This window comes from Lampetra planeri, chromosome 8 (genome assembly GCF_965212315.1).
Source record: "Lampetra planeri chromosome 8, kcLamPlan1.2.h2, whole genome shotgun sequence".
In the NCBI taxonomy this organism is placed as follows: domain Eukaryota; kingdom Metazoa; phylum Chordata; class Hyperoartia; order Petromyzontiformes; family Petromyzontidae; genus Lampetra; species Lampetra planeri.
Genome location: NC_136114.1, coordinates 9,683,446 through 9,708,105, shown reverse-complemented (window position 1 = coordinate 9,708,105; position 24,660 = coordinate 9,683,446). Strand labels below are relative to the sequence as shown.

Genomic DNA, 24,660 nt, shown 5'->3' with positions numbered 1-24,660 from the left:
ATGTTCTAACTCAGGACCTTGAACAGCCGTATGTATGAATGTTGAACTTCTTTCACACCGTACGTAGCCAACCGTGATAATTGAAGGTGCGGGGGAAGGACAACAAACTAACAACCAAGGGTAAAGGGGGAAGATATTCTGTAATATTGAACTCAAAAATATATTTCACCTCTAATTTATTATTGTACTGAGAAGTTCTTGGCTAAAGAGATTCAACATTTATACGAGGCTACATTTTCATATTTGAAATCAAAGACAACGGAGAAGTGGATAAATCACGTGGCCATTTGAATGAACTAAATACACTCTGCACGCAGGGTGGCTCGTCTTTGGAACACGCAAAACGCTGCTGAAATATGGCAACATATAGCAAGAGAGACAAAGTAACTTCTCTCAATCTAACTGCTTAGTGGTCATTATGGGGGGGGGGGGGGGTACGTCATAAATATTAATACAAACCAGTCATATAAATACAATGCACGTAAGGCACACTGCCAGATAGAATGTGGACCGGAACTTCTATTCATCCATTTTTTACTTTGCCTTCAGTACCATCTCCACATTCGGCAGTTTATCTCTGCCGTCATCTGCAGAGCTGTAACAACAGCTAATTGAGAGTAAAGGTGCACCCTTAAAGTTATTTGCTCACGCGCCTGCTAGCAGACGGTGCCTCCAATAGAGGGAGCACAAAAGAGCCCTTTTAGAGGATGTTTGGATGATAATTGTTTTTTTACCCTGCTATCTGGCAAAAAACTGACACCTTTTTTACAAGGAGTCATGTTTGCATTGACCACAATACCTGCGGTCGGAATGCAAAAAAAACACAACTCTGATAATGTATGCACTGTCCTTGAAATTGATTGGTCCACACTCGAGACAGCTTTTCTTAGAGCCTAGTCTCACATGGTGTTGGACCAGATGACGCCAAAAGGCGCACAAAAAGGTGTCAGTTTTGATGCCAGATCAAAGGGCCAAACCCCAATTATCATATTTTGCTACTGGCAAAGGAGGTTCCAATGGTGATGTTTGGATGACTTTCCCACCACACACGATCTGCCAATCAACCAACAGCGGTACACTCGTGCTGCGTGGACAGAGGCACACATGAATTGGACTTGCAGCAACAGAACATATTTTCTCACTCGTTACAATGTGCGTAATGAGTTGTGGTTCACATGCCAACTGGTCCTTCCTGGGCTGCCGCTTTCCACGTATATTTTTACAGAGCCTGCGATTCGTTAATTGCATGGAAAAAATACATTGATTAAAAAAAGACATTTAAAAATTGTTGGTTCGTATCTCATGGCAGTCGGTCCAGCAACCATTATAGTAAACTAAATTACATAATCACCTCCACCGATCACTATCCATCACAACCCGTTGCTATAAACTATTTTAATGGCCATGTTTGCCGGTCATAAGTATGCCAAGATAAGCCATTTAGGCGGGGGCTTATGTTTTAAAAGTGGCGTAAGAGTGTCATAACCCTGGATTTTTTTCACATGCCACAGATTGGCACCTCACGCTGATTATTTTTGGTATACTTTGTGTGCATGTCACTGAATGCTAATTGACCGGGGATTACTAAATCAACACCAAATTCAACACATTACGAAGTCGGTGTATCAACACATCTCATTGCAATGGTCTCGCATTATGTATTGTGCTACAACTGTTTCTTAACCTGTGCGGTTAGTGGATTAGCAAGTAGCTTTGTAAATGCCCACAGGGCTCTTAAAACAGGCATGTGTTTGTCGGGGATTAAGCTGGCTGAATTGTTTGCACTAAAGCTGTTCTGTAATACTGAACATGCTCAGGACTTTATTTCCATTCTGTCCGACAACGCTTGCCATAATACATCTTTACCGTGACACTGAGACTGGGCGGCATGAGATAGCTGAAGTTTCACCTGTGAACGCATCTTACAAAACTGATGCAAATGTTACGAACACTCAGGACATACAATCTGACACTAGGAACAATCACTACTGTGTGTCACATAGGATGTTAATCCCGAATCAACAGCAGTTGTCTTTTCCCTCAATGCCAATATATAAATACGTCTCGTATGTAACCATGCGCATTGAAAATATATGTAATCAGTGTGTAGTAGATGCTATGACATAAATAGATACATCAGAAACATTGAGATTGACAAAAGCTGGTAAATTGCAATAACACTGAGAAGAAAAGAGGAACACGTGGTGTAGTGAACACAAGCACATTCGATGAGGCTCGTGTACCAACTTTGTATTTGCTGCTTGAACAGGCGACGTTGCTCATTTTTTCTAAATAACTTGAAAGTAACGGTATCACTCACTTTTTATTTTTTATTAAACTGCAAGTCGGTAGGAAGGCATACATTTACTTGGGATGCAATGGGCAAGGCCCCCGGGGGGTGCCTAGCCGGCAAGCAAATGCAATTGAGTGAGGTCTCAAGAAATCTTAGAAATATTCCCCCGTCAAATCAAACATCGGAGGAGGTGCCTTGCAATGCCGCAGTGCAGCGAATGCTTTGGGGGGACATGCCCAGGCTATCTTTGTGGGGCGTTGAGTGTGCTCGTGCTTCCAATTACAGTCTGCGCTGTCGAAAGCATGTCACTCTTCAAAACAACTGCAGCCCCAATGAGCAGCCATTCACCAATTCGGCTGTGGTGGGCGGCATCTGGGAGGCAACGTGTAATTGCACGGTGCGCGCGTGCCATTTTAGGCGCCCGTAAATATTTGCTGTTGACATGGATTTTTTTTTAGAAAAGAACAAAAAAATGCGTCACGCCGTGTATAATTGTACGGTACAATGTATAGAAATAATGTGTACAAATAATGCAACATACGCTGCATATTTAAATAAACATATTGCTGCCAAAGGACATATATTCATATCATCAGATTGTTTTTCCATCTCCTGTGAAAATTTTTTTTTTAAACAAGTGATATTTCAGAAGTCAACAAAATCTCAAGGTTACTGGGTTGTGAGTAGGCGTACAAGTGACAGGAAGTTGTTGTGAGCATAACCATCCCTGGTAGAGTCAAAGTGCTTCCTGCCATGCAAAACTGAATGATGAATGTAAAAAACGCTGTCTCTATTGGTTTTTGTTCTCTTATAGTGATACTTTTAACCACATGCACTGGTTGTCGACAATAACCAATGTATCATGGGACCTCCTTTGCCAGTACCAAAATATGATAATAGGTTTTTCCCCTTTTTTCTGGCAACAAAACAGCTGTGTTAAGATGTTAAAACACCAAACTGAAACCTTTTACGAGGAATCATGTCTGCATTAACCACGATACTTGTGGTCAGAATGCAAACAACAAACGTACTCTGATAATATATGCATTATCTCTGGTTCATTCGGTAAAGTCACGTAGATAGAAAAAAATAATAAAGAAAACGCGACGTTTCGGTCTTCAGGTGACGCAATTATCTGCTGTTGTGGATTTATATAGGCACGGGAGGAGGGGGGGGTAAAGGGGGGGGGGAGTTTTGTCGAGTAGTGGTTGGAGGAGTTCACGGGGGAAAGGCGGGGGGGTTGTGGCGTGCAGGGACGGGTGGGGCTACCCCTCCCCCCTCCTCCCCCCTGTACCAGCACCCCACCCTTCCCTGCACCCCCCCCCCTCTCTCCCCCGTGAACTCCTACAGCCACGACTTCGTCAAACCCCCCCTTCCCCCCTCCCGTGCCTATATAAAGCCACAACAGCAGATAATTTTCTCACCTGAAGACGGACGCTTGTGTTGCGACCGAAACGTCGTGTTTTCTTTGATTATTTTTTTCTACCCACGTGACTTTACCGAAATAACCAGATAGTATGGATTCCTGCAGTCACGAAAGCTTCAAATCAATACATGCATTGTCTCTGAAACTGATTGGTCCACACCAGAGACAGCTTTCTTTGGAGCCTAGTCTCAAAAGGTGTTAGACCAGAGGATGCCAAAAGGCGTACAGCTGACCACAAATATTGTGGTTAATGCAGACATGATTCCTTGTGAAAGGTTTCAGTTTGGTGTTTTAACATCTTAACAGCTATTTTCTTGCCAAAAAAAGGGTAAAACCTATGCTAATAACCAATATGTAAACAATTATACGTACACTATTCACTGTAGGTGATTTATGCAAGATTGATAAAACTCAATCTGTGGTCCCTGTTAAAATTAGCAAAGCCTTATCACTTGTTAGTGTCTGACAGGGCCCGGTGTCAATCTGTTTTTTTTATCCATTAGCCGTATATATGTGAGTATAATTACTGACACAAAATTGCACGGAATTCTCCGTCCCACTGGGTACTTAAGTGAATGCCAATGAATGTGCGACGTCAATTGCAAATTTAAATTACGTGCATTACAAAGAGGCAAGTAATGGCCATGGGGAATGCACATAAATTGTCAGATAAGAAATAATTCAAGTTTATAGGCAGACAGTGCATCTCCCACAAACAGCTATTTTTTGCATCATAAAAAATATATATAGATAACAATAATACAGATTGAATTAAAAAAAATTGAAAAGCACTTTAATCAAAATTACATTCGCCATAACCAAGTAACGATATTACATATGTATTGTACATTTTAATTGCAATCTAATGTTGCTCGCAATTATTTTAAATTATGAATAATAATCGTTTTTTTTGGTAAAAGTATCCTTGACAACAGATGAGTGATAATGATATTAACCTTTTTTTCCATGTGTTGCATTCCTTTCTCCTCCAAATAATTTTAATTGCTCATCTTTTGTTATCAAGGCCCATAGGGACACTCCACACACTGTTTGTGCGAATTGATTTGAGAAAACTGTTGTGCTTTATCCAATTTTTAACGACCAAGCAATTTAACCCTGATCAAGCTCAGGTATTATTACTGGCAACCTTGGGATGTATCTTCATTGAATGTTTTTTTCTCCACCATCATTTGTTGCGAAGAATGAGACACTATGGTATTGCACATTTCAGATGCTATTCAACCTAAACCGGATTTTGTTTAATCATTCTATGATGATCGTAAGCATTTGAGAGCCGTTTTAATTCTTCACTGAAACATAACACCAATAAAAACGCACGATATCATCAGCTGTAAAATCTTCTCCTTAACTATTTCATCTCAACAAATGCTCACTGAGGCACAGAGAAAGATTTAAACCACACAAAGATCCATTAATATCTAACAAACACTGAATATTGAAATAATCTATAATCGGTTTAACACGTATGCTTTCGCGACCAACATCATCCATAATACAGGTTTTTTTCGGGTTTGATTGCGTAAATATATAAACGTGTCGTTGAACCTGCCACCACCCGACACAACCAATTAGTAAGGTTTGTCACGCAAACAGAACATGCCAATTCGTCACTAGTACAGCACACCGGTGTGTTGGAAAGCAAAGCCACAATATTTACAATCTGAGTAGGACGTTTCGCCAGTAAATAATGATGAAGTTAGTTGTAATTACTGTCGAAACGTCGTAATCAGATTGTAAATGTTGTGGCTTTGCTCTCACAACACACTGGTATCTGCTGTACTAGTGACGAATTGGCATGCTCTGTTTACGTGACAAATCTTACTAAATTGGCTGTGTCGGGTGGTGGCGGGTTTAACGACATATTCATATATTTACGCAATCTAACCGAAAAAAAAACCTGTACTATGGAATCTACAATCGCATGCACGTTTTTTTTTCATATGCAAAATCACATTGGACACACACAGCCGGCAGATTTATCACACTCCCGATGTCTGTTGACCTCTTCAGTGCGCACTCACCCACAGAACGATGCATCTTGCCAATTACTGGATCGTAGCAAGCGAATCTGGGGTTTGGTCTGCAATCGCCTTCTTAATCCATTGTAAATGGCTGTCGTGGTGCTACACTTGAGGCCACATTTAGTCTTTAAAGAGTATGTTTTCTCAACAACAACAACAATACACACCGATCATGTCCTTTTAAATTGTATGCAGCTCTTTGAAATCGGTTACAGCAGCATAAACTTTAGAAACAATTATATAAACCAACGCATCTCCGTTGGGCTCAATGTTACTTTTTTGTTGTTAGAGGAGGCGATGACGGTGATGTTTTGACAAATCTACAGGCGCGTACTGGCCCTCTCAAAGGGAGGGCATCGTGTGAATCTTCACCACATATTGTTTTGTCTGCTGGATAGCAAAATATGATTAACATTCATTCGGGGCATGGGGGTGCTTTGTGAAGCAGCCTTCGTGCGGATGGTGGTAGGGATCAGTGCTTTTAAACTGAAGAGAGAGCAGCCCACCCCCATCCCATCCCCTCCTCTTCTTAGCCTGCCCCGTGGGTTTGATTAATGCTGGATTTACTTCGTCGGGGCGTGTGCGGTGTGACGGAAGCATCGGGAGGGATTAAGAGGTAAACGGCGGGGGTTCGGGTGGCGGAGGGGAACCAAACCTTTGTCTCGCGCCCATGAGCTCGTGCCGGGATTGTGTTGTGCCCGGCAATGAGAAAGGCAGATGGAGGAGGGCTTCTGTTTGCCGGTGACCAGCCCTTGTTGCTGACCGGTTGCACTCATTACTGCCAGAGTTCCATCTGCCAGTGGCTTTTTTTTTCTCTCTCGCTCGCTCTCTTAGGCCCACATATTTCAAAGGTCCAAGGCAGGGAACAGATTTCCTGAAGGTCTTTCTTCAATTAGATTAATGAACCTCTGCGCTTCTGCATGCTGCTTTTGATCACGGCGATACGGACTCTGATGTTCTCAGAGAAACATTCGGCTGCAATCGCTTGCAATATTCAAATGAAGTGTTCGTACAAATTTGACGCTCGATTCAGATGCACCTCACTGCCAAGACGTAAAAAAATTTCCGTTTCTAAAGAATCCCACAACCCCAACTTTTTTTTATCAACAATCCACTCCCTTTTGTATTTCTGCACCAAAAAATCGAGATAATTCGCATTCCCCAGTGCCATCTGCCATTTGGTAGCTTTACTTTCTCCAATCGCCTGTTTCAATCTAAAACAATGCTCAGTCTGGGAAAAAATGCCCCTTATGCCACCTACCATAAATTCGACCACCTGGGCTGCCCTCCCTCATTTCCCAGAAACAATGTTTACCCTCTCGAGAGAAACAGTGACAACAAACACTGAACTTGGTTTGATCCCAAAAGACTACAAACTACTGTACTTTAAAACCGCAGCTCGGTTATGACATGCGCTTGCTATGCTAGAGTCTAAACGGTATCCTCAACAATCTCACATCATAATTTTCATCATGCTCATACTCAGCCACTGTCTATCTACTGCTGGATGAAAATCTCTCTCATGCCGTCCTGTAATGGCACAGTCCATCACTTCTGCACAAGCGCGAATCTCATCGCTCCATCTCCACAGCGGTGGTCCTCTAGTAGCGCATACACTTCGGCTGTCATTCCCCCACCAAGTCTTGTGCACCAGCTGTCCAGCTGTAATTACTTCCCGAGATGTGTCCCGCCCTCGCCCGCTTACTTTCTTTGACGGTCAATACGATGTCTCTGATTAGCTATGGTTTCCTGATCAATGTCTTCCTCTATCTATTGCTTGGTGTACAATTCCGAGCATGCACGAGGTTTTTCTTGAGTGTTATTTTTCAGAATGTTTTTTTTCCCACCCAAGTGTTTGTCGTTGTCCGTGAGGTAAGAAGTGGTAATAAGGTAACTTTGCCAAACCCACCACTTTGTAAACAAGCAACGCCGGTAAGAAATGTCTATTGCTTTTTATTATAACTCAGAGAATCGAGCCCATAACGAGCACTCAATCTACTGGAACCTTAAATATATAATGCAGTGTCCATTTGCGATGATATTATAAATATTCATAATGAATGGGGGGTTGTTGAGCCATACTAGGGCGTCACGGTGGCTAGGATATGTGAACTACCTCGCCGGGTCTACAGGAGGGTGTGAATTCGATCACGAGCCTGACAGCCTGTATATGTGGAGTTAGAATTTTTCTCCCGGTGGCTACGCGGATTTTTCTGTGGGTCCTCCGGTTTTTCCCTCCACATTTATAATCAACATGCGTTTAAAGTGTTTTACTGCAATACATGTCCACGTGATAAGCCACTTCGTTGAGCTATAATTTGTGGCCAGGTCGCTTCTGAAAAAGAGCTACATAGCTCAGTGGACCATACCTGGAAAATACCAAAAAGTAGTTTGTAATAGTTTACCATGCTGGTCTGTGTGGGTTGGTGAAGGAGGGTGCCCAGTTACCAGCTCAGATATCACACTACCACTGATGTCGGCCGTGACCGGGAGTCAAACTCAGGTGGCTAGATGTACCGTGCAGTGTGCTAACCACTGAGCCACACATCCTCTAAGTTCAAGATCAGAAAAAGTAGCGTTTATTTAACCAAAAATTATTGTGTCAACCTTACATTAATCGAGCTTTAGGTTCCTTACGATAATGTTGTCATAATTACGTTACGATATCTTGTGATGTTCATGTTAGGTTTACGCTACTTAAATTAACGTTACTTGTGTTACCTGTGTTTAAATTATTTGCGTTACATTAAGGTTATGTTACGGTCAGGTACATTAATACTGAAACGACATTACTTAACATGGCGTTGCCTGATATCAGATACCCTTAAGCAGGTCATCTGGGACGTGGACTTGCCATTAAACATTGCGGTAATGATGGCTGCTCGTTACGATTTCCATATGCTGCTCTGCTGCTCGTTCCGCTACAACATGCTGCAATCATTTATAAACGTCCATTTTAACTCTGTGGCACCTTACTATTGGAATATAACATAAACATGTATAGCTTTCTTGTTTTCTCTTTACCTGTTCAGTTCATTCACAGCGCTGTTTGTTCATTTTAATATGCTGCTGTGCTTGCTTGCGCACGTACCATTGTATTGGCACAATGGGATTAAAATTGCAACTGATGGATTTTCTTTTTCATCTCCACCGTCTTGCAAATCTTGATTCGGGCGTGCGCATTGGATCGCAGCGAGAGCAGTCAATGAAATATCTTCAATTCGCGTCTCAGAATTTAAAAAAGAAAAAGGTAATAAATTAAATTTGGCAACAACAAAACAACAACACGGTGGGAATCCATGGATTACACTGGTCAACAAAAAAAATTCTGGCCTGGACTTTTGCGGCTGTTTTAGACTAATTTCAGGGTGCTGATTCCAAATCTGATCTCAGATTTGCTCTATCACATCTCATTTTTATGCTATCGGCATACCCCCTTTTTATTGATTTTACCCGAAATTAACTCTGTCACTTATGATTGCAAGTTGTTGCGAGTCAGTGACTGCTTTAGTGTTAAAATATGGTGCTATATTTTTAGGATAGTGTGTTTATAATATAATTTAATGTAGATATCCACATTTATTTAATATTTTTCTTCTGCAGTTTTTATTTAAAATGCAATATTTGATATCTCAAAAACCTGATATGATAGACAAAAACTGATGCCAGATTTGGAATCAGCACCCCAAAATTACCTTAACACCGTTGGAATACCTTATGCCAGAAAAAGTGTGTTGACCAGTGTTAGCAACGCAGTCCGTGGGCTCGCCGCCGTGGTGGACGATTGCAAGGCCTTGTCAATTCGAATGTCACCTCGACCACAGTTACACTTCCATACTTACACTCCGCAGAGAGTGCCGTGTTGTTGTTGTTGTTTTGAGCACACATTGCAATGCGGGTGTTGCAGGTGACACCTGCAGATATTGAAGAGCAGTGTTGTGATTGCCACAATGATGATTCATACAATTTATTGACTCTGTGATTTGCCATATATTGAGATTGCCCATTGGTACAAGGTATTGCTCAGCTAAGACAATATCAATGCATCACCCAGTACCAGGTACTGCCTGTACTTAAATAAAGTGAATCACTATTTACATTATGTATTTAATGCTGCGTTGTAATTAATTGAATTATAGTCCAATTGAAATTAATTATTCTGCCATAAGTTTGTACAGCGTTTTTGTCAATCAATTGCTGTATGAGGGCCTCTATTTTATCATACTTCATCATATTGGTCAGTGCAGGTCATTGAAGGTGGGGAACAATGGATTCCCTGCGCTGCCTGCTGATGCCCACAATGAGTAAGACAGGCTATGGTCAAATGTTTCAATAATAATTGAAGAGTGGCTTTGAATACAAAGAGGTGTCACGTGGTTATATTATAAATATATGTGGCAATTCAGTATCAGGATCAAATATATTGCCCACCTCTTACTTCTGCAGAGCTAGGAGAGTTCATCCTTGCCCAATCAGTTGCAAGATAATATTTGGCCTGTGGAGAATGAATGAATTCACACATTTCATGCTGACAAGGGCCACGTGCGATCTCCTGACTTATTGAATTCTTCCTGCTAATATGATTGGATTATTGATCATCTCCGCTGGCAGACGAAACGTATCGTCACAACAACATTCATATCAACCAATGCATTCCTTAGGAGTACTGCTATTTCTAAGGCACTACATATAATGAACGCAACGTTATTTAGCAGGGGAAGCGTTTTAAACATATCACTTTTGACCTGGGTATAAATAATGTTGCTTTGCTCTGGCATACAAATGTAATAATAAACAGCGCGACAGGTAAAGCTGAATTTTAAAACGTCGTTCACAATATATAAGCATTACTCGGTAAGCTTTATTATTGGTCCATGGTTGCCACAGATATATAAACCTGGTGGGCAGCCCATTGCGATTCAATGGCGATATATTACGTGGGAGAGAATTTTCTGTCGAAATCTAATACTCACGATGAGAAACAATTTCTCCGGCGTGCGCGACCACGGCGTGCATGTTTGAGGCCCATAGCTGCACACCCGGGATTCGCCAGGAAGGTACGGTGCCCCCCCCCCCCCCCAATTGCAAGCTCTTTCCCTGCCCCCTAATAAAGCACCACTCAAATTTCGATTTAAAGCTTTCGTGACTGCAGGGATTCATCTTCTTGGTTCTTTCGGTAAAGTGACGTAGAATGGAAATAATAAAATAATAAAAATAAAACATAATAAAATAATTCTCACGACGTTTCGGCCACAACGCAAGTAGCCGTCCTCAGGTGGAGAACAGGGCTGTCTTTTATAAAATAATTATTTTATTATGTTTTATTTTTATTATTTTATAAAATAAAAATTTTTTTATGTTTTATTTTTATTATTTTATTATTTCCATTCTACGTGACTTTACCGAAAGAACCAAGAAGAAAAAAAGCACCACTCCATAATAACACAGCTCTATGATTTTTAAACAGGGCCCTTGTCGCACGATAGGCTTATTGTAAATGGTAGAGAGCAAGGCCCCCCCAATATTCAAATATGCTCAAAGTGTCCCCCCCAATATATTGTTAGAAAATAGATTTCTGTTTATATGATTGTGGTTGTGGTTGTACTTTATTAATCCCTAATCTCTGCCATTACATACAATGAAACAAGAAAAGGTTAAAAATAAAAAACATAGCAATGCAATAAATACAATACACTATTATTCATTATTGTAAAAAATAAATAAAAAGTCCATCCTATGTGTTAGTGAATTTTTTAATATTTTAGGCAGGAAATTAGTTTTCAAATTTAGATTTTTTTTTTCTGGGGGGGGGGGGGGGGCCCAGACCCCCTGGAAGATTTGGTCCCCCCCAATGTTGACTCCATGGCTACGGCCTTGGTAGAGAGGATAATGAATGTATGTTGAACTTTTATGAGAGTACAGTATCTTAAACGATGTAAAACTCTATAATCTATAGGATAAATGAAAAGACTTCAAATGTGCTGAATCAACGAGAAGCAGACAGATGCGGTGAAGGCTAAACATAATAACTAACCCAGTGGTTTCCCATGTAGAGACGGGTTCGACAGCGGTAGGTGACGTCACCACATCCTTTCATATTTTTCAGTGAACATCCGACGAAAGATGCTGTGGTGGAAGTACAAGGTGGCAATAGAAAATGTTATCAGTTAGGACGGAACTCTGTATGCATGTATATTGAACTTCTTTCGCACCATACGTCGCCAACCGTGCTAATCAGAGGTGTGCGGGAAGGACAACAAACTAAACACAAAGCAGTTCTAAATAAATTCGTTTTCAACTGAGATTATTTAAAATGGCACAGCTCCAGTGGCTTCCTGACATCGGAAGGAAGAGCGTTCCAGACGGCCGCAGAAGCGCATCTGAAAGCGCCGCGCGATGCGGCGACCGCCTTTGTTCGATGGCTGAGCCAAAAGCCGCTGCTGCTGCTGCTGCAAGGACGGCAGAAGTTCGCGGGACGGCTTATTGCTTTTTGACGAGGGAAAGCAGCAAGCGGTACGGCCACTAAATCCGAATCAGCGGACCTTGTCACTTCTGAGGCAGCGCCACAAAATTGTGGTCGACTTGCATGTGTCTACTGTGGGGACCAAAGGCCTATAATATATTTTGTCAATTGCAAATCCATTTGCATACAATTGACACCATCAGCTTTCAAATGCCACCTCATTCATTGGAATTAGTAGAGTGGTAAGAGAGAAGTTCTCCTGACATATAGATGAACAGTTTTTGGTCTAGATGCTGGATTTCTTTTTACGTAGTGCTTTATTTTTTGTCCGTAAATAAGAGAATGCTGCTGAGCAAATGTAAATTAAAATTATTTGCTTGATTTTATCAACTATCTTTGTTATCAGGAACCAATGGGAACTAAAGCGGAAACCAACAGAAAAATCTAGAGATTCTGGCTGACCGTTGCTGCCGGAGAAATAAAAATGTGCTGATAATGTTTCATTAACAACTTGTTCTGACACTGCAAAGGTCAGCAGACTGCTAGAATAACTTTGAATTGTTCATGCACCAATAGTACAAGAGCAAAGATGGTTAGTGCATCGCTTGATTTGAGATGCACTTCTGCCGCTGTCTGCAATGATCTTCCTTCCGATATTAGGAAGCCACTGAAGCTCTGAATTTTAACATCTCGATTTAAAACTCATTTCTTTAGAACTACTTTTTGTATTCAGTTTATTGTCCTTCCCCCGCACCTCCGATTACCACGGTTGGCTACGTACGGTGCGAAAGAAGTCCAACACACGCACACGTCCCTTTCTCCACTGGCTTTGATGACATGAAACTTGACAAACGAGAAAATGGAATGGAGCCAGGGAAGCGAAGACAACCGCTTGGGGCATCGCTGTGCCATCGCGAGGAGAGCTTTAGCGCTGGCGCTGTTGTCACATCGGTGTGTGTGTGTCTTAGCACTTGGCGTGTGTGCGCGAACACTTTGCGATGTTGAGCGAAAACGAGCTACAATTTCGGGGAACCACATTTCACATGTAGACGCCCAAGTCAAAGGCAATTATGTGGCCCTGCCTCAGCAAGCCACCAGGTGAGCAGGCAACGAAGGCAGGTGGGTGGGTATGTATGATAGCAAGTTCCTACGTCTGACACAGCAAATATTTTGCAGTGGTGTTCTCCCCAACAGCCAAAATAGCATTAGGAAAGTGGACGTTTGCTTACAACGCCGCAGCTCATAAACTCTGCTGAGATTTACTGTCATTCACCAGCGGAACTTTTTGATGACTGTCACACTCGGCGGTGAGTTGGGATAGTGGTGTGATAGAGCTACCAGCAGGCAGGCAGCGAGTAATATACTTGACTGATCCATACTACTGATGTTCCAAATCACTCGAACACCAGCTGTACAATTGAGCAAACCTGCACGTATTTGTTTTTCAGTCAAAGTGTATACCACGCATGAATGATACAGCACTTTTTTTTCTGCCTGAATTTTCATCATTCTGTGTTCGCGTTTGCATAGTGTGAAATCAGATGAGTGGTTTTCTGATAAATAACATTTCCATTAATGCGATTTAGCGGGTCAGCAATTGCATTTGTGGTTTGTTAGGGGGCTTTAAGCTAGTTTCAGATGCTTTATTTCACTGATTTGCTTCAGTGGGAAAGCCACTGATTGGGAAATGAAAGCTGCGGTGTAAACACATTGGTCTCTTGGATTTGTCATTGGAAATTCTGCTATGTCTGTGAATTTCAATGGGCAGAATCTCAAAAGAAAACTTCTGGTCTCCTGTCTGGCACCAAAAATCTCCAATTTTATATACTGCTTAGAATAATGCAAATGCAACGGCAACAACAGCAGCAGCAATTTATATCACATCTATATGCAATTGCATCCCAAGAGGATTTCATGAATAAAATAAACTATATTAGGGTAATAGAGGGTTTGAGGGGTGGGAGGTGAAGAGAGGGCAGACCGAGCAGGAAACAAGGGAGAGAGAGAGGCCAAAAAGCAACAACTTGGCATAGCTTGGGATGAAACTGCCGCCCGGCACCCAAAAACATTTTTGAAAAAATATTTTACCAGAGTAAATCCCACTGAGCTGTGTAGCTCTTTTTTCAGAAGCGACCTGCCTATCACAAATGATTGCTCATTTGTGTTAGTCACATACTCTAAACGCATGTTTCTGAATGTGGAAGGAAAAAAACGGAGGGCCCGGAGAAAAATCCAAGCAATTGCGGGGAGAAAGACACGCGAACTTCAAATATACAGCAAACTTCGATTTAAAGCTTTCGTGACTACAGGGATTAATATTATTTGTTCTGTCGGTAAAGTCACGTAGAAGGGAAATAAAAAAATAATAAATATACAATTCTCGCGACGTTTCGATTGCAACACAAGCAATCATCATCAGGTGTCAAATTTTATTGCTGTGGTTTTTACACGTGATGATGATTGCTTGTGTTGCAATCGAAACGTCGTGAGAATTTTATTGTTTTATTTTTATTATTTTATTATTTCCTTTCTACGTGACTTTACCGAAAGAACCAAAAATATACAGCAGGCTAGATTTGAAGCTTTCGTGACTGCAAGGATTCATATTCTTAGGTTTTTTCGGTAAAGTCACGTAGGTAAAAAATGAAAATTAATAAAAGTAAAATAAAAATCACGACGTTTTGGAGTGGATACAGCTATCGTGCTGTGACGGTTCCACCTGAAGACGGAAGCTTGTGTTGCCTCCGAAACGTCGTGATTTTTATTTTATTTTTTTATTTTACTTTTATTAATTTCAATTTTTTACCTACGTGACTTTACCGAAAAAACCTAAGAATATACAGCAGGCGTCAAGTTCGGGATCGAACCCTCGAGCTCCTGCATACCAGGCGAGGTAGCTAACATCTCCTAGCCACCGTGGTGCCCCAACAACGAGCTCCAGGGACAGCCGGGGGTGGGGGCGAGGGGGGGGCTGAGGCCCATTCACCCGAGTCCCAGTGCAGTGGTGGAGGGGAGGCCTTCATTATAAAATGTGGTATGGCACAGGAACATGAATGCTCAGGTGCTTTGCATTTTGAAGAGGCGAAATCAATTATCCTTTGAAGATTCAACGAAAATACAGGCATGTACAAAAATAACAGTTGCCTCTTCAACTAAAGATGCGGATTCGCATTAATGGGGCACGTAAATGCCTCAGCAACTCAAAGCGCCCTGCATCACACCCCATCACAATCGCGACAATGCTCCGCTGTAGTACAACCAATGGACTCACTGCGTGTCGCGATGGACCCCGCACCAGCCTGCAAAGTGGGCATTCGTGTGCCAGCCAGGAGGCGATCACCCACTTGATCGCCCTCATCAACCTCGCTGGCATCGATGGGTTGCGATGACGTTCTCCATCGACGCACCGTCCTCAGGAGAGATGTCATCGTGATAAGGGTTTGTTTTTGTTGTATAAATAGAAACATTTACATTTAAAGCTTTTACATTAATAATTATACATTAATAATTAAAACATTTAAATTAAAACTTAACTCACAGCGGCCTAAAGCCTACAGCTAGGCCTAAAGCCTAGAACTAGGCCTCAAACTCTCTCTTCGTATCGTCCGATTAGGTGTAGCAACATCGCCCCCTACTGCAAACACTTGGCAGGACCCTACAACAACCTTTAGACTCAGTGAGGCTTTCCTGGCTAAACAAGTGTAAAATATCGATTTAAAGCTTTCGTGACTGCAGGGATTCATCTTCTTGGTTCTTTCGGTAAAGTCACGTAGAAGGGAAGTAATAAAATAATAAAACATAATAAAACAATTCTCACGACGTTTCGGCCACAACGCAAGCAGCCGTCCCCGCCTGAGGACTTCCCTTCTACGTGACTTTACCGAAAGAACCAAGAAGAAGTGTAAAATAATACATTATGTTTATATTCTTTGGTTATTCGTTCCTACCAGCCCACCCCGCAGGGACCTGTTTGTTGTATATTGCGCCCTATACACCGGGACGCCTCAGAGCGGCTTATTACATCACATCTCATCTAAACACACGTGAAATGCCACCCCCAGTGCCTACTGTCCCTTTAGGCACAATATGACTCGGCACCCGGCTGGCAAATGGGCATTATATACTCTTAGTTCTTTCGGTAAAGTCACGTAGGTAAAAGATGAAATTGAAATTAATAAAAAAAATGTCATCTTTTACCTACGTGACTTTACCGAAATAACTAAGAGCATGAATCCTTGCAGTCACGAAAGCTTCAAATCTAGAATAAATGGGCATTAGTCCGCCAGTAGGGGCCAATGATTGCCATGCATAATCCTGATTTGAGTGGCTTTTATGTTTTTCCAAGGTGCCGTCCTAGATTCTTGAATGTTTTACCTATTCAGTGACCACTTTTAGATGTTAGAGCATTTCACGCAAGTCGTATAACCAAGTCTCCATCGCAGGATAATGTTCTATACGATATACATTTCTATAAATACTTGACGTATGTCAAAATAACGAAGCATAATATAACTCCCCAACAGTGTATACATATATAAGAAATGTAATTTGCCTTTCTCTGAGTAAGTCTGTCAGTCACAACACTCGAGGGGCATTTTTATCGCAAAGAGTCTGGGACTCAGTCTGACCGGAAGGAACCAGTTGCTTAAGATCGTGATGATGAATTATCTATGACCTATGAGCTTTGATCTAGGTAAAAGAAAATAACGTGACCATAAATGTTACAATGCTAATCGTATTGTGTCTTAGAAATGTTCCAATTGCTTTTCTCACTTTTGTAATTTTGTTGCGTTGAGAGTTGTGAAGAATTTTGAGAAATGAAGTAAAATTCGTGTAACGTGTGCAGGGACAATTGGAGTCTTTAGGCAGGGGGAAATTAAGGTATCGGCTTGGTCAATGAAAACTAGGTCATCTTCACAAATGAGTTGTGTGCAGCTTCATAACGGAGACACGGGCGTCTCTTGCAATTTGCAAGGTACGTTCAAGGTTGTAGCAGCCGCAGAAGCATATTGGCATTCACATAGACGATGACAGCGATTGTAAGTTAAAAGGCATCCTTTTTTTTACCTCGGACATTTTTATGATGGCAGAGAGTGATGCTTATTTGTTTCCACACTGTAAACCCACCTGAAAAATATCCAGGCCACTAATGGGATTCCTCTAGGAAAACCGTAATGTTTCGACGAATGGATTTAGTATAAAATATTTATGAAGCATATGAGACTTTGTTAATAGCAAAAAAAACATACACAGGTTTTCTGACGTGTTTTCAGGTTGTACCGCATGTTGGTCGCCACGATGTCCGGCGCTTCGCTTCATGTTCCGGGAGCTTCTTCAGGAACTGAAATTGAGGGAGCTCCTTCGGGAAGAGCTCCCAGCATGCAGAGCGAAGCGTTGGACATTGCACCCGACGGCACGCGGTACAACCGGAATAATTTCGCAGAGCTGTACCGCGCACAATGCGAAAACCCACATCGTTAGGGTCACGTATACAGGCTCTCCGAGGAAGCTCAGGCAAGATATAAAGTCTCACGTCCAAGAGTTGTCAGTGTGCCCTGCGCATCCAGACAGAGCACCACATGTGGACCACGTTCCCCAAAGGGCTGCCGCCGTTCCCCTGGCCATAATCCAGCTACCCAGGGGGGGGTGGTGGCAGGGTGGGGGGGGGACACACTGACACATCCAAAATTCTGGCACATGAATTGCATTTCATAGCCTATTTGCAGCCTAATGCCATTCGTTACGATGTAAGCAGTGCGGGGTCAGGACACGGGGACTGGAGTGCACAGTAAAACAAGCGCCGAGCGGGATTACGCCGTAAATTCAGATGAATGCCGAGTGCCATTTCCCGACGCCCGATAGCGGATTGAGGTTTACAGTGCACACTGAAACCAGGGAAGAATGGCCTATTACTGTCGACAGAAGGCTGAATGTGTTTTTTTATTATATCTCCTTTGCACGGTAGGTTTTTTTTTATAAACATGTTTATGTTCGGAGGCATTGTAAAAAAAAGGAAACAATTAAAATGTGATATGCATTGAAATAAAGTGAAAAGGTCAAAGTTCGGGCCACGTGCATGCGTTTAATCAAGATAATTGATGAGCATGCTGAGTCTATAAAGAGAATATCTGCAATACGTTTTAAATTCTGCGAAAATAACGATTATATGAGATAAGCTTTCTGACGTTTATGAGCATACTCTATACCAAAGAAACACATTTGTAGAGCTTTTTAATATACACATACAAACCTCTCCTTATGACAATTTTGTTACCATTAAAACCGTGTTGTATAGTATCCTTCATAAATTCTCTTAAAGGAGTTGAAAATTGCAAATGCACTACGTGTATGAAATAAATGAAACAATTCTATTTTTGAATTCTAGAGTGATTTTCTGCGTTTAGCCTTCGACTGCATTGCTTTTACCTCGAACAAAATCTGCCTAACATCACCCGAATTTCTCTTTCGAAAATGCTTGTCGTGCCGACTTAATGACTCCGAACAACGATGTTATTCCATTTTAAATCAATCGGTGTCCCGTCTGAGTGGCCGCCCATCTTCATCTGAGAAAGCAAGCGAGTCGTTTTAAAATCTGCGAACGCATTTTTACACGCGGGGTGTTGGTTTTGGTTTGTTTTTTTTAGTTTCTGTACCACGAGCGCATTCGCTGACTCGTCGGAACGATGGACTGCAACCCCGTGGCCAAGGGTCGGGGGGGGGCATTCACTCTGGCGTGGGGCGTCTACGCGCGGCCACGCTTGCACACGCCGGTCCATCAACGTTAAATGTGAATTTCAAATCGATTCACATCCCGGCGCTGTGGCCTAAAGGTAAGCGTTCGCCTAATGTCAGTCTGGCCGGCGCTCGCGTTAATGTGCAACAAATGACCATCGTAATAGCCGCAGGTTGGGTAAAGGTGCAGGTCTGTGATTGGCTTTACCTTACGCCACTGGTGGCAGAAGGGTCTCCACGAGACCGTAGCTCGAGGGAGTCCCTGTCGAAGGTTTTTTCGACCTTATACAACGTCCACGCCGGCCCAACGTTTTGGAAAGGGGCCGTCCATAAATGACGTCACGCGATTTTGGACGATTGTTGACCCCCCCCCCCTCGTCACACGGCGTCACAAAAAGTCAGACCCCCCCCTCAAATATGACGTCACAAAGCTCTGCCCCCCCCCCCCCAAAATATAAAACATGCTTCAAATCGCTTTAAACTATTGTCATTGTAGTGCGTATTTAATGTGCCGCTGCACTCTGATGTTGTAGGAGAAAACATTTATCAAAAAGTATATGTAATTAAGTAGAATGTGTTGTCTATATTTATTTCAAGTTGCGCATTTTGATGAGACGTCACATTTCTCAACCCCCCCCCCCCCCCAGGTGCGTGACGTCATTTATGGACGGCCCCAAAGAGGTGGGTGTACCCACACTTTACCCCACCACACGTGACCGGCCGATCGAACCGTGGTGTCCCCATGCTTACTGCCGGGTGCACAGAGGCGGGCCGCGGGGGGTCTGGGGGCATTTAATCAACTTGCACTATCGCTTCAATTGGTGCGCCGGAGGACTAAAACCGCGACCTCTGGACTCTCCGTGCAGTGCGGGAACCGTTACGCAATGGTAGCAACCCCTGAGTGGCCCAAATATGGCACTCTGTCTGTTAATTTGATACAACACAGGTAGAGTGTTCAGCTAGCAAGCCCATATTGTTTTAAAATGTATCACAACACAGCTAGAAACGTCGTACTCGGGTTGTAAATGTTGTGGCTTGGCTTTCCACTAGTATATTACACTATACTACTATACACAATACAATACACTATACACTACACTATACTACTATACACTAGTGCTGTACTAGTGACGCATTTGCCACGTTCTGTTTACGTGACAACCCTTACTAGTTGGCTGTGTCGCGTGGTGGTGGGTTTTAACGACACATTTATATATTTACGCGATCTAACCCAAAAACCTCTATTATGGACAACTCGAGTGTCGAAATCCGAGTCATATTAAGTTAATGTGGACAACAAAACGAACACTGTGACAGAATTCCATTTTCCAATGTTGTGATATTTTTTGTACCACGTGTACATTGAGTTCGGAATCAGAATCTGTATTTAGACCGGAGGAATCCGATGAGGCTCCTTTCCACAGATATCCAGTAGGTGTGGGTAAGAACAGATAAACAGTAGAGACAACCAGAAATAAAATTAAAATAACAAATAACGTTTTTGCTTTCCTGAAGTGTGCACTCAATAAGAGGTTTTGAAATTGGTTTTTCATCAGCAGACTGCTCTGAGCAGGCACAAACACTTTACCCCAACAGCATCACATCAGGGTACCTGATATCTACCTGCAAAATAATATATTTTACTGGTATGAAAACAGCAAAACATGTACCGTGCATTCGCTGGCATACAACTTTAAGACAGAAACAAGTATCAGTTACGTTATTGATTCCACTGTGTGGTTCAAATCTAATTTCCTATGTTTATAACGCCTTTACTGTATTGCCAATCGCGGCTTAATCGTGGCAGTGATAAACCGGGTACCATTTTCAGGCACAAAAACAATTGTCTTACAACAAAACAACGCCTACACCTGTATCCTGTGCACATTTTATTATCACCATATATATGTGTGTGAGTAGAACTCTGTTCCGTGTCTCCACATATACTGCAGTGTAATCTCTAAATTGTTCAGACATACAATATTTTAAAGCAAATGTTTAAGGTACAAATTGCAACTTAGAGAATCTTATAGTCCAGATAATTATATATGGTTTAGTCAATCAGCCAAGTGGCTTTCTAGACCAACATTATCCAGCAGCATTGCAAACCCTGGACAGGTTTTGACCTTCTGAGTATCATCACCAACAGGCTTGTTGAACACACTGCCAGATGAACAATTTACCAAACTATTCAACGCAAACATTCGTCTGGAAAGCCGGTAAGCCGATGGATTTAAACACATTTTTATATATGGAAACAGAACGGAGTTCTGCTCATATATGCTTTTACTCATAATGCCCCACAGAAATGTATAATGATATATTTTTCAATACATCGCATTTGCAGGTGGCACAGCTTTAAACGTTCTTGCTGTGGAGTAGCAGTCGGGCGGCTAGCGCGCTGCGCTGCGAACCTGGGGACCACGACCAACACCAGTGATGATTACATTATCTGAACCGGTCCTGGGCCACCCCTACGTCGACTCAGCCTCAAATGAGTACTAGGTGCGGTGTGTAAACATTGCCACTAGGGAGCCAAAGGCGGCCGGGCGTGGTGCTGGCCACCCACTCCAAGCCTTCATAGGTGCTCGCTAACAGCAATTGCATCAAGTCTGCTTGAGGCTATACAGGGGGTCTTTGTCTTTGTTTTCTTGCTGCCAAGTCCTCTCCACTCACTGTCACACCAACATGCGTTCCACTGGGTCGCAGCAGGGGAGTCATCTTACAGTCACACCCTATAGCACACGCTTGAGTGGCAGCATTAAAAGGCTCTGCATTATATATGCAAAATCATGTTTTGAGAGTTCATTACATTATTAATTTGTAGCCCCAAAAACACTTCAATTACAAACCGATATCTTTTATAAATTCCAAGTATCTTCTTGGTTCTTTCGGTAAAGTCACGTAGAAGGGAAATTATAAAATAATAAAAATAAAAACAACAAAAAATATTTAATTATGTTTTATTTTTATTATTTTATAAAATAATTATTTTATTATGTTTTATTTTTATTATTTTATAAAATAATTCTTTTATTATGCTTTATTTTTATTATTTTATAAAATAATTATTTTATTATGTTTTAATTTTATTATTTCCCTTCTACGTGACTTTACCGAAAGAACCAAGAAGATGAATCCCTGCAGTCACGAAAGCTTTAAATCGAAATTCCAAGTACTGTTGTATTTTTAAATTTCGTTTCATCGGGTAGTACTGTATTGGGAAGGTTTGGAGGGATCAGTGGGGCAATGGTTAGCGCACTGCGTTATGCACCGACCACTGTTCCACAGGTCAATGCCCGGATCTAAGTTCGATTCCCGGCCATGGCTGATATCAGTAGTGAAAGATTTCTGAACTGGTCCCGGGTACCCACCCAGCCCTCAACAACTTGCACGGACCAGCGTGGCGAAGCATGGTCAAACAATCGCCGTGAGCCGTCACAGTCTGCGTTCACCCAGCACTGACTTAACAAAGGGCTATACCGTATATTGGTGTTGTAGGCAAAATTATTTTATGAAAAGTAAAAGTCGACTACTGTTTCATTTAAATATACGCTAAATTTACAATGCATGATATTTTGTTCACGATAATCTGCGTGCAGTTGCATTAAAAGAAGATCTGGCCCTCAAAAACAAACAGCTCTTATCTTGCAGATAAATACTATCGCCGTATGCCCTCTAACACAAGTTTGACAGCCTTATTAACAAGAAAATGGACTTTAATAATCACCATCAGCATTGTCTTTCAAGTGATCCCATTGCAACATCACCACCGTATATTTTAATGTTAATTCTATCCAAAGAGTGTTATAGAGCAACATGTGACTCTGATTTTAAAGTCTATTTTCTTTATTAACGGAGCTTAAAACTCATATAGCACAGACGCACAGTCTGGAACACATGGTCTTTATCCCAATTATAATCTTTCATTCCTAGTGCACTTTCATGCCATAAGATAAATAATCTGTTTAAAAAATGTTTAAAATGGTGTGACCCCACGTGGCCAAGAATTGCTGTGCTCGAGATTTTCACGAAATTTTAATTGTGAAAATCATTCAAGTGGACGTTTAATTCTCACAAAAATGGAGATCATATTTTCCAAATTGCTTGGCTATGCGATTCATGTTTGCATATGACATTCAAACTAAGAGCTTTAACTTCTCTTTGCTATAATTTAGCCAAATTAATTTTAAAAGCAAGTTTTTATAAAATGGTTATTTTGCGTAATCGTTGGTCACTAGGTTAGCACCATCATCAACTCACTATAGTTGTGAACCCGGTTTTAATCATGGGTGGTTGCACAGATATGAACCCAGGATTTTAGTTAATGCCCGCTCAGCACTCTGACCTCTAAAGCACTGGGCCATTTCGGCTATATTTTCCTTTAATGCAGGCACACAAACAACATAGCATAGCATCTATAAACTATTTATTTAATGTTCAGACCACTTTTTCAAATTTTGGATTCAATATGTTTTTGTAAATTAAAACCGCGAAATGATTTGCATTCCAATCCTTTAGGTAGAATAAACTGAATCTTATCGACAAACATCCACTGAAGTTCCATTGAAACGTCACTCTCATTCTAGGCCAAACTGTTTTAAATTAAGATTGGTGGTGCTTCTGCCGGAGTAAATGTGAAACGCACTAGAACCATATGCCTGCCGATCTTTGACTCCGCGTTTGCTTTGTACTCACCTGGCACTCGTATGATCTCGTATGATCCCCACCTTTCCCAACCCTGCGCCTCATTACTGCAGCGAGAGGATTTCTCAGGGAATGCCGCATAATGGAAGGGAAACAGGCTATTGCCCTCCTCAGCTGGAACCACTGATTAGACATGCAGCTACCATATTTCAAACACAGTCAACCTCTACGCATTAAACACCAGCGCCGAGATCTCTTCTTGAGTTCTGAACAGTAGGCCAGTGGGCCACGTGCTTTTCGCGGACGTGGAACAACGTAACCAATTAATATCGATACTCACGCATCGAATTGTATTTGTAATGATCAATGTTTTTTTTTCGAATTTGCATATTTGTTGCATGCAAACGGGTTAATGTGATCTTTGCAGCCACGATTAGACACTACCAATCACTGCAATATTATAAATCTTGATTTAAAGCTTTCGTGACTGCAGGAATTCATAATATTGGGTCTTTTGGTCAAGTCACGTAAATAATAAATAATAGATCACGACGTTTCAATCGCAACACAAGCAATCGTCTTCAGGTGAGAGAGCTGAAGACGTTTCGATCGCAACACAAGCAATCGTCTTCAGGTGAGAGAGCTGAAGACGTTTCGATCGCAACACAAGCAATCGTCTTCAGGTGAGAGAGCTGAAAACGATTGCTTGTGTTGCGATCGAAACGTCGTGATCTATTATTTTTTATTTACGTGAATTGAAGACCCAGAGTATGCAATGTTATAGTAAGTAAGAATGTATCTTGAATCAAATTAAGACGCTAAATCATAGCAATTAATCGAATCACAGCCCTTCTATTATACAAACAGTGGCACTGTGTCGTCACCTGGGTGGGTGGATAGGGTTTCGTTTCATCAGGAAATACAGCAGGACGCTTCCTATCTGCCGTGACGTGGGGATCAAACGCTATCCACGAATTGACTCCACTTTTCTGTAGAGAAAAGTGCTAATAATGGTATGAATTTGGCAACGAACTCCCCTTAACCGTGAAACACTTGC

The 24,660-nt window shown here is 41.8% G+C and overlaps 2 long non-coding RNA genes across 2 annotated transcripts in view; one reads left to right on the top strand and one right to left on the bottom strand.

The window, feature by feature from the left end:
- Nucleotides 1–24,660, bottom strand: part of LOC144720479 (uncharacterized) — an 86,447-nt gene that overhangs the window by 14,373 nt on the left and 47,414 nt on the right. The window lies entirely within an intron of this gene.
- Nucleotides 18,874–21,889, top strand: LOC144720478 (uncharacterized). Its single transcript, XR_013585764.1, has 3 exons — nt 18,874–19,054; nt 19,604–19,637; nt 21,304–21,889. It is a non-coding gene; the product is annotated as an uncharacterized LOC144720478 (long non-coding RNA).